Here is a 12,138-nt window from a genome sequence, read left to right as displayed (position 1 = left end):
AATATACAAATACAAATGTGATATACATATACATAAAAAAATTGTTTAAATAAACACATATTTGTTAATATATTTTTGAGATTTGAAATGTGTACGAATAAAATTTAAAAATATGAAATTGTGACATACAAATAATTCAATAATTTGTATACAACATGTATTAGTAGATATATTTTTGAGAGTTGAATATAAACATGCTTGATTTTGTATTTTTATTTGCATATGTGGATCGCTTTTTTTGCTTTTGTGTCGATGAGATATTCCTCCCACAAACCAGATGCACAAATAAATGTGACCTACACACTCCCTTGAACAACCAGCAGAGGTCACTGCAGCCAGAGCGGTCCGGGTCACAGAGCAATATATGCATTATATGCAAAATGCCCGGAGTTCTCTGCACAAAAACAATACACATTTTTACAGAGAGAATGCACAATGGACCTGAGCTAGCTAACATTAGTGTTGTATTAGCTAATGCTAATGTATCCAGTTAATCTGAAAGACCGCGCTAGCTGCTTATTTTATTGTATTCATGCCTTTAATGACCTTGTCCCGATGTAGATACTGATCGCTTATCAGGCTGCAGTGCCCTCTGCTGGTTGTTCAACAGAGTGTGTAGGTCACATTTATTTGTGCATCTGGTTTGTGGGAGGAATGTCTAATCGACACAAAAGCAAAAAAGTGATCTACATAAGCAAATTTAATACAAATACAAAATCAAGCATATTCATATTCAAATCTCAAAAAAATATTTAAAAATACACATTAATATATACAAATTCTTAATTAATTTGTATGTCACATTTTTATATTTATACATTTTATTTGTATATATTTTCAAATCTTAAAAATATATTTACAAATACACGTTTATTGATACAAATTTGTTTTTATTTGTATATCACATTTGTGGCCACTAGGATTCATATGTCAGTGATGAGCCAATAAGCAACAACAGGAAGTGACTTATCAGAAAGCTCATTCTTAGCTAAATGTTAACAGGTGCCGAAACAGATTGTTAATTCCTCCATCCAAACTGTTCGTTTTTCGACATTTGAGTGACAATATGAGTAAGTTATATTTCACACACGAGTGTTAGATTGTGTATGTGTGAATATTGTGGAGATTGAAGCATTTGCAGTACATTCAATTCAAAGTGTGAAATGAGACAGTCCTTATCAAATACATCTAGCAGGTGTACTAACAACAATTACAGTTCATGTTAATTGACAACCTTTAATTAGCAAAATGGTGTCTAGTTACCTGGAATACACTGGTATTTGCAGAGGTGTGGACTCGAGTCACATGACTTGGACTCGAGTCAGACTCGAGTCATGAATTTGATGACTTTAGACTTGACTTGACTTGACATGACTTGCTAATTTCCCCACAACCCAACGATTAAAAAGTTATTCAGGAGCGCTCCGTATCTGTCCGTGTCTGTCAGAGCGTGTGCGATGACAGCCTGTGCGCTACCTGTCAGAACAACAGCCAATCAAATTAAATCCACGTTATTTTCGTCACACAGTATTCAGCCAATCAAATTGCATGAAAACCTCGAAGAAGAGCTCTCATACAACACGCCAATGAGGAAAAATGATGCCAAAAATTGTTTCGTTCGGGTATTAAAACTACGACTTGGTCAACAAAAAACGAATTCCAGTATGCAAAGCATGCGGTTCGTTCGAAGATTACAGACAGAGACGCAACAACTTCCAACTTCGTTCGACATTTGAAAATGCACAAAGAAGGGTAAGTTTTGAATGTGAGTTAACATTTATTGGATGAGTAACGTAACTTTTATTTGCTGTTTAGTTAAATCAGTGAGGCTGTAAACTCCCTGCTAACGTTACGAAAATAAACATCTTATAAGGGTACACAGCATCGAACGCTACTGGCGCTGACGTGAGGCGTGGCCGCCATCTTGGAGTGGTGATCCCCCTGCACTCAGTGCAATTCATTTGGCAGGAGCAATGAACTGTCAGCACATTTAATTCATTTTACCTCACTGAATACCACTGATATTCACGGGCTTTTTTTTTTCATACGTGTAACTATGATAAAAGACACATTTTTTGGTGTGTTCATTGTTTGCTTAACAGTAGTGGAATATTCTTATATGCTATAAGTGAGCAGACGTCCAAGATCAAAACTGGGGAAAAAGGGGGGAAAAACGGTCAGCTATTTTTAAGGTGAAGAAACAATATGATTAGGTTGTATATACATGCATATATCCTACATAAACAATGTATAAATACATAAGATATCTATATATCTTATAGACTGTATCTCTGTTGCTGCAACAGCAGAGAGTTTATTCTGTCTTGACACTTTGTATTAATATTTTGTATTACATTCTTCCCTTAAAATATCATGTTTACAGTGATGGTTTTATATGTATTTTTCATGTATGTTGCTTCGGATAAAAGCGTCTGCAAAATACTTAAACATAAACATATATAAACACCTGAAAGTCTTTATATAAATATCAGCTAAAACCACAAATCTGTTTCACTGGATTCAGAATAAAAGCAAATTCTGTCTTACCCAACAATGTTAGTATTTGAATATTGTTACTTGAAGACTTATTCCTGGTCACAATTATACTGTTAAGAAAGTATTGTCTTATACTTTGCCTAAAATGAGAATGCATCATAATCAGTGGCGGCTGGTGAATTTTGTTTTAGGTGGGGCTGAAAGTTTGTAAACCAAATACCTGCAGGGGCGTCATCCTCCCCCAGAAGATTTCTTTGTGATTTTCACATACAAATTGAAGATCTTTGTTCCTTCTCAACTCTGTGGTAATATTATTTTCACAAAATACAACCATGTTATACCTGAGATAGGCGCCAGCGCCCCCCGCAACCCCGAAAGGGAATAAGCGGTAGAAAATGGATGGATGGATGGACAACCATGTTAATGTTCAATCTTACTTGTGAAAAGTAATCCCCCGATTCCTATTTTCAACAGTCCGCTCATTAAAGCAGGAAAACGCTAAACACCAGCCCAGCTTCTTTGTTTGCTACCTGTCAACTGTCAGTTTAGGCCGCTTGCCGGCTCCTCATCACCACTTTAAGATGGCGGCCAAATTGCTCACGTCACAGCAGCCAATGCTGCATCTACTTATAATATGTCTATGGTTATAACGTCATTGCAAACACGACAATCTGTTGCCTCCACTGCAGTTCGCTACCTTATTCATACTTTTTGTCAAGTGATTTTTTTTTAAGCAGGGTTCATGAGGTACCTACACATAATGTTATGTTAGTCAATGTATCACACATGGTAACGTAATGTTATACGGTGGTCAGCAGCACCGCATATTTTAGCCACCTACAAAAAGACAAACATAGTCAAATAAAGGTCAGTTAAAATGTATACTATATTAAGAATATGTGTACATATTCCATAGGGCCGTGAAATCTAAAAACTACAACTCTGTTCCTTGTTATTTTCATGTAGTTATGTTTTTCATGTGTACGCACACATCAACACACATACAGTATGAGATGAGATCAATGAGATAAGGTAAGAACAGGATAGAAGCTGCTATGGAACTAGTTACAATGCAATATGCCATGGAAATACAATGTTAACACCTTTTGTGCAAATAAGTACAGTTGCACTTGTTTTTTTCAAATGTGTTCATTCTGTAAAGGAATGAGTTAAATTTTTAAAATAACTGGTTAATAGTTCTATTATGAAGAGCAATGTCAGCACGATTTTTATTTTAATAATAAATACATACAGCGTTTTAAAAGCATACACAATCTGTGTAAATATATTAGTCTGTGGTTGAAAGGACTTGAAATGACTCGAAACTCAAAATGCAGGACTTGGGACTTGACTTGAGACTTTTCAATCTCGACTATGGACTTGACTCGGGACTTGGCTGTCTTGACTTGGGACTTGACTCGAGACTCGAGGGCAAAGACTTGAGACTTACTTGTGACTTGTAAAACAATGACTTGGCCCCACCTCTGGGTATTTGTGAGAATTCAGTTTAGGTCACACTGTTTCGTGGAGTAAAAAGTAAAATGCGCACTTAACACTTAAGTGTTTAGAGTTCTCACTTCGCCCTCCAAAGTAAATACAAAATAAAAACAGAAGAAAAAACAGAAGGTATACTTCCTGGGGGATTTCAGAATAAAATTCTACAGCTCAGTGTTTACAAAGTTACTCTTATTGTGAAATAATTATTTAAGTGTATCCACTTCTTAATTAACGTTCGACTCAATGACGTCATCATAAATTGGGGCCCCGCATAACATTTTTTACACATTAATGTGAAACGCGTTTTGTATTTTTTTTTTAATTAAATGTGCATTTAATTTGATGCAGGTTTTGTTCCAAAAGTAACGAAAAATAAACGGTTTAATAATTTATGTTTTTAGTACAAAGTAAAACGTTTGTAAATCTTACAGACACATCTCTGGACGGGATTTGAACCCCATACAACAGTTTGCAAGCCAGGCACAAGCTAACACTTCACACTACGGGAGAAGTGGAACCTTGAATTATAAATTGAATTGGGTTTTGAACAGGGTTCATGAACAGATGGAATTTTGAAGCAATGTTTTTCATGAAAAATAATGTAAATAAGACTGATATATTTTAGTTACGTTTTGTACACTTTCAACACAATATAATGCGCTTTACAGTACTGTATATCAAGCAAACATCTTTTTCATAACTAGATGAAGCAATTTCTGTAGAAATTGCGTGTAAATGCTCCAATGCTGAAGCTGAACTGAAATGCTGATGGAATGTAGAATGAATGTGAAAATGGTTTGAATGTTGACAAGCTGACGCTGAACTGAAATTCTAGTAAAGGAAAGGAATGGTTTGAAGGTTAAAATTGTTAAAAATGGTTTGAAAGGTAGGCAGCACGGTGGAACAGGGGTTTGTGCATGTGCTTCACAATACAAAGGTCTTGAGTAGTCCTGAGTTCAATCCAGAACTCGGCATCTTTCTGTATGGAGTTTGCATGTTCTGCCCGTGACTGCGTGGGTTCCGTCTGGGTACTCCGGTTGATTGGCAACACTAAATTGGCCCGAGTGTGTAAATGTGAGTGTGAAAGTTGTCTATTTATCTGTTTTGGCCCTGCAATAAGTTGGCGACTTGTCCACGGTGTACCCCGCCTTCTGCCCGAATGCAGCTGAGATAGGCTCCAACACGACCCCGAAAGGGACAAGCGGTAGAAAATGGATGGATGGAAGGTTTGAAAGGTGAAGAGCAGAAGCTGTACAGAAATGTAGTATACATCTTGAAATGCTAAATCATGCTATAGCTAGAAGTTTTAGAATATTTTAAAGCGTGTGCAAAATTACAGAATCCATATTTATTAGCTCTAAATGTATAAAATCAGCTAAAATGCTAGTACACAAAATTAGCATGCAAACGGGGGAACATTTAGCATACTTCTAAGATGGCGCAAGACACGAAATCCATGTATATTTGATTGAAAAGTACATAGTTAGTTAAAATGTTAGCAAATATGTTTTAGCATGATAATATCTGCATGATAACGGGAACAACTAAGGTAATTCTAAGATAGCACCAAGAAACAAAATCCATCATTATTTAGTAGAAACGTACAAAATTAGCAAAAATGCTAGCATGGAACGTTATAATGCTAACATTACCATGCTCACAGGGGAAACGCTACGATACTTTTACGATGGCGCCAAATAACGGAATTCATGATTATAAGGTCAAAGTACGAAATTTGCGAAAATTATAGCATGAAACATTAGCATGGTAAACAAGGGATCAGCCAGCATACTTCCAAAAAGGCACCAAGTAATCAATCAATCAATCAATTAATGTTTACTTATATAGCCCTAAATCACTAGTGTCTCAAAGGGCTGCACAAACCACTACGACATCCTCGGTAGGCCCACATAAGTGCAAGGAAAACTCACACCCAGTGGGACGCCGGTGACAATGATGACTATGAGAACCTTGGAGAGGAGGAAAGCAATGGATGTCGAGCGGGTCTAACATGATACTGTGAAAGTTCAATCCATAATGGATCCAACACAGTCGCAAGAGTCCAGTCCAAAGCGGATCCAACACAGCAGCGAGAGTCCCGTTCACAGCGGAGCCAGCAGGAAACCATCCCAAGCGGAGGCGGGTCAGCAGCGCAGAGATGTCCCCAGCCGATACACAGGCGAGCAGTACTTGGCCACCGGATTGGACCGGACCCCCTCCACAAGGGAGAGTGGGACAAAATCTATGATTAAAAGCCTACTGAAATGAGATTTTCTTATTTAAACGGGGATAGCAGGTCCATTCTATGTGTCATACTTGATTATTTCGCGATATTGCCATATTTTTGCTGAAAGGATTTAGTAGAGAACATCGACAATAAATTTCCCAACTTTTGGTCGCTAATAAAAAAGCCCTGCCTTTACCGGAAGTTGCAGACGATGACGTCACGGGTTGTTGGGCTCCTCACATCTTCACATTGTTTATAATGTGAGCCTCCAGCATCAAGAGCTATTCGGACTGAGAAAACGACCATTTCCCCATTAATTTGAGCAAGGATGAAAGATTCGTGGATGAGGATATTGATAGTGAAGGACTGGAAAAAATAAATAAATAAAGTAAATTAAAAAAAAGGTGACTGCATTGGGAGCGATTCAGATATTTTTAGACACATTTACTAGGATAATTCTGGGAAATCTCTTATCTTTCTATTGTGTTGCTAGTGTTTTAGTGAGTTAAATAGTACCTGAAAGTCGGAGGGGTGTGTCCACGGGTGTGTTGACGCCAGTCTCTGAGGGAAGTCACGGCAGCTGCATGGACGGCGCAAGCTCCGCTGATCTCCGGTAAGAGGCGACTTTTTACCACAATTTTCTCACCAAAACCTGCCGGTTGACAAGTGGTCGGGATCCATGTTCGCTTGACCGCTCTGATCCATAGTAAAGCTTCACCTCCGGGAATTTTAAACAAGGAAACACCGTATGTTTGTGTGGCTAAAGGCTAGAGCTTTCCATCTACATCTTTCTACTTTGACTTCTCCATTATTAGTTGAACAAATTGCAAAATATTCAGCAATACCGTGTAATTGCGCGATGAAAAGAGACGACTTTTAGCCACAAGTGGTGCTGGGCTAATATGTCCCTTACAACCAATAACGTCACAAACATGCGTCATCATACGCGTCGTCATTCCGCAACGTTTTCAACAGGAAACTCAGCGGGAAATTTAAAATTGTAATTTAGTAAAATAAGATGGCCGTATTGGCATGTGTTGCAGGGACCTGCAGTCCTGAATTCAATCCCAGGCTCGAGATCTTTCTGTGTGGAGTTTGCATGTTCTCCCCGTGAATGCGTGGGTTCCCTCCGGGTACTCCGGCTTCCTCCCACTTCCAAAGACATGCACCTGGGGATAGGTTGATTGGCAACACTAAATTGGCCCTAGTGTGTGAATGTGAGTGTGAATGTTATCTGTCTATATGTGTTGGCCCTGTGATGAGGTGGCGACTCGTCCAGGGTGTACCCCGCCTTCCGCCCGATTGTAGCTGAGATAGGCGCCAGCGCCCCCCGCGACCCCTAAAAAGGAATGAGCGGTAGAAAATGGATGGATGGGTTTGCATTGACCGTTACAATGCTAACATTACCATGCTCACAGGTGAAAAGCTACGATACTTTTACGATGGCGCCAAATAACGGTATTCATGAATATAAGGTTAAATAACGAAATTAGCGAAAATGATAGATAGATAGATAGATAGATAGTACTTTATTTATTCCGTCAGGAGAGTTCCTTCAGGAAAATTACAATTTTCAGCACAATCCCATTCAAGATCAGACAAACATTACAGGGAGACAGAACAGGATCGCTGACGGGTCTGCCGGCTTCCAGCGCCCCTTACAAAAAAGATGACATACAGGTAAACAAGGGGGGTGGTGGAAGAAAAAAATAGAAGATTAAAATAAAATTTAAAAATCGGTCTTAGCCTAGGCCCTGGAGTGGGGGTGCAGGCCAAGGGAAAAAACAAAAACAAAAACAAAAAAAAAAACAACAACAGCTCATAGCCATAGTACACATCCCTCTTCCATGTGTGTAAGAGGGAAACATCAAACATCAAAGAACACAGAGGACATTAAAGACATTAAAGCAGCAGATACAACCAGATAAAGACATTAAAGCAGCAGATACAACCAGATAGCATGAAACATTAGCATGGTAAACAAGGGAACAGCAAGCATACTTCTAAGATGACACCAAGTAACAAAATCTATGATTAAAAGTCTACTGAAATGAGATTTTCTTATTTAAACAGGGATAGCAGGTCCATTCTATGTGTCATACTTGATTATTTCGCGATATTGCCGTATTTTTACTGAAAGGATTTAGTAGAGAACATCGACAATAATGTTCGCAACTTTTGGTCGCTGATAAAAAAGCCCTGCCTTTACCGGAAGTTGCAGACGATGACGTCACAAGGGTGAGGGCTCCTCACATCCTCACATTGTTTATAATGTGAGCCTCCAGCATCAAGAGCTATTCGGACTGAGAAAGAGATAATTTCCCCATTAATTTGAGCGAGGATGAAAGATTTGTGGATGAGGATATTGATAGTGAAGGACTAGAAAAAAAAATAAAATAAATAAAGTTAAAAAAAAAAGGCGATTGTATTGGGATCGATTCAGATGTTTTTAGACACATTTACTAGGATAATTCTGGGAAATCCCTTATCCTTATATTGTGTTGCTAGTGTTTTAGTGAGTTAAATAGTACCTGATAGTCGGAGGGGTGTGTCCACGGGTGTGTTGACGCCAGTCTCTGAGGGAAGTCACGGCAGCTGCATGGACGGCGCAAGCTCCGCTGATCCCCGGTAAGAGGCGACTTTTTACCACAATTTTCTCACCGAAACCTGCTGGTTGACAAGTGGTCGGGAACCATGTTCGCTTGACCGCTCTGATCCATAGTAAAGCTTCACCTCCGGGAATTTTAAACAAGGAAACAGCGATTCAGATGTTTTTAGACACATTTACTAGGATAATTCTGGGAAATCCCTTATCTTTATATTGTGTTGCTAGTGTTTTAGTGAGTTAAATAGTACCTGATAGTCAGAGGGGTGTGTCCACGGGTGTGTTGACGCCAGTCTCTGAGGGAAGTCACGGCAGTTGCATGGACGGCGCAAGCTCCGCTGATCTCCGGTAAGAGGCGACTTTTTACCACAATTTTCTCACCGAAACCTGCTGGTTGACAAGTGGTCGGGAACCATGTTCGCTTGACTGCTCTGATCCGTTGTAAAGCTTCACCTCCGGGAATTTTAAACAAGGAAACACTGTGTGTTTGTGTGGCTAAAGGCTAAAGCTTCCCACGTTCATCTTTCTACTTTGACTTTTCCATTATTAATTGAAAAAAATTGCAAAAGATTCAGCAACACAGATGTCCAGAATACTGTGTAATTGCGCGATGAAAAGAGACGGCTTTTAGCCGCAGGTGGTGCTGGCTAATATGTCCCTTCCAACCAATAACGTCACAAACATGCGTCATCATACGCGTCAGCAGTCTGCGAGGTTTTCAACAGGAAACTCCGCGGGAAATTAAAAATTGTATTTTAGTGAACTAAAACGACCGTATTGGCATGTGTTGCAATGTTAATATTTCATGATTGATATACAAACTATCAGTCTGTGTGATCGGTAGTAGTGGGTTTCAGTAGGCCTTTAATGGGTTGAAAAAGCACAAAATTAGCTAAAGTGCTAGCATAAAAAGTTTGCGTGCTAACATTAGCAGCATTAACACAACAATCTAAATCAGAAACTAGCTGAACTGTAGTCCTCCAATGCAGCCACCCTGTCGACACGCACACGCACGCACACGCACGCACACGCACGCACATGCACGCACTCACACACACACACACACACACACACACACACACACACACACTGTCACTAGCACTGGGCTGCACTCGGTTTGAAATCACAACACTTAACTTGAGCAGCCAGGTTGCTGCGATGATTAGGAATAAAACATAAAATCAACTTTAGCTCATTGTTAATCTTCTTGTAGTGCGGCAGGAGGGAGAAAGTAGCGCTTTACAATGCTGTGGATGCTGGTTCTATTCCTGAATTTTTCCAACCGCACTCAATGCTTTTTCATTGCTTTCTTGGGTCTCATATTGAGCTAGTAAAACATGTTGTAAAAAGGCTAAAAAACCCACAAAGTAATACTGAATTAGCTAACTGCAACATTGTTGAGCTGAAAATGAGCACAGATAGCGATCAGCCCGCCCACATTGGATGTGCTGCCAGACACAAAATGGGTGAATGAAATGTTCTTACTCTTGGGACGTGGTTCGTACAAGAAACAATGTTTTATTTGGCCTGTGGTTTGTAAATCAAATAAGGGGTTCGTAAATCGAGGGTCCGCTGTACATGGGGATATTTGTCAGTGTATTCTTATCAGTGACAGAGCGGGAAGCAGCTTGGAATACATTTCATATGAAGTGGCCTCATTCATTAATTTACGTACATTTTACATGCACACATTTGGTGTACAATTTCAACCCTGTCTTCCAATTTTTAAAATTGTATTTGTACAATGAATCGAGGGCCATTATAAAACTGTATAACAGAGGTCCTTAACCTTTTTGATTTCAGGGCCCAACTTTTTTACTACGGGGGGGCCCGTTGCCCACTCAGAAATTAACGTTGAATTAGTAATCTTACTCTTGTTTTTAATCAATTATTATATCCAACATACATGCAATTTACATCCTTGTAAATAATATGAAACCATGTGTTAACCACAAAGATTATTTTATCAACACATAAACCTTATAGGCTTAGGTCAGGCTGATTAGATTAGTGTTCGTAATAACGGCCCTATATAATAACGGAATTATTAGCGCCATTACTTTTACTGGTAACAACTAATCTAATTACTTTACAGTCGGTTACAATGCCGTTAGCCATACTTGTTAACCCTCCCGGATTATCCGGGAGACTCGCGAAATTCAGCGCCTCTCCCGAAAACCTACCGGGACAAATTTTCTCCCGAAAATCTCCCTAAATTCAGGCGGAGCTGGAGTCCATGTCCCCTCCAGCTCCATGTGGACCTGAGTGAGGACAGCCTGTTTTCACGTCCGCTTTCCCACAATATAAAGAGCGTGACCGCCCAATTATATTATAACTTTAGAATTATCAATGGCGAGTTCTTGGTTTCTTATGTGGCTTTATTGTTAGGCAGTTTCATTAACGTCCCCCCGCGCGGTAACAACACATAACAGCAGTCACGTTTTCGTCTACCGTAAAGCAGTTCGTCTGCCGTAAACAGCAATGTTGTGACACTCTTAAACAGAACAATACTGCCATCTACTGTACATGCACCACAACACCTCCAAGCAACACCTCCAGGCAACTTCAACCCTTTACTAATACCCTCCTCCATTCACATCCCATCTCCCTGGATTGTAAATAACCTAATGTAAATAATCAAGTGTATTTCTAATGTATATACTTGTTCTTATGCTATCTGAACACACTATGTTCTCTGCTCGCTGTACATATCCTACCAAGTAAGACCCTACACTGTTTCAATGTCCATTTCTCTGTTGATGCAATTCTTGATGACTGATGTACTGATATCAACCAAAGCTCATTATCCCATCCCCCGGATTGTAAATAATTCAATGTACATACTATGATGATTAACTTGAGTGATGACTGTATTATGCTGATAATATATATTTGTACCATAAATTGATTAACGTAGTCCCCGACTAAAACAAGTTGAAAAACTTATTCGGGTGTTACCATTTAGTGGTCAATTGTACGGAATATGTACTGTACTGTGCAATCTACTAATAACATTTTCTATCAATCAATCAATCATGCATACGTGACAATAACATCTACGGCTTTTAGAGAGTACAGTGCCAAACTACGCACATAACAGCTGTAAATATAAACTTCCAGTCTTAACCACGCCCCCAACCACGCCCACCAACCGGAATCGTTCAAAAGTTTAAATTTCGATTCCTAGTTTCGATACCCAGTCCGCCGACCGGAAAACAATAATAAGTCCGCCAACCCGGAAGAAGAAGCCGCTGAACACCAACGAAGAAGCGCCCACCGCCGGAAGTGTTAGCATAGCCAAGCCTATGTAGCC

Source organism: Nerophis ophidion, linkage group LG18, assembly GCF_033978795.1.
Source record: "Nerophis ophidion isolate RoL-2023_Sa linkage group LG18, RoL_Noph_v1.0, whole genome shotgun sequence".
Lineage (NCBI taxonomy): Eukaryota > Metazoa > Chordata > Actinopteri > Syngnathiformes > Syngnathidae > Nerophis > Nerophis ophidion.
Note: the sequence above shows the minus strand (reverse complement) of the source record.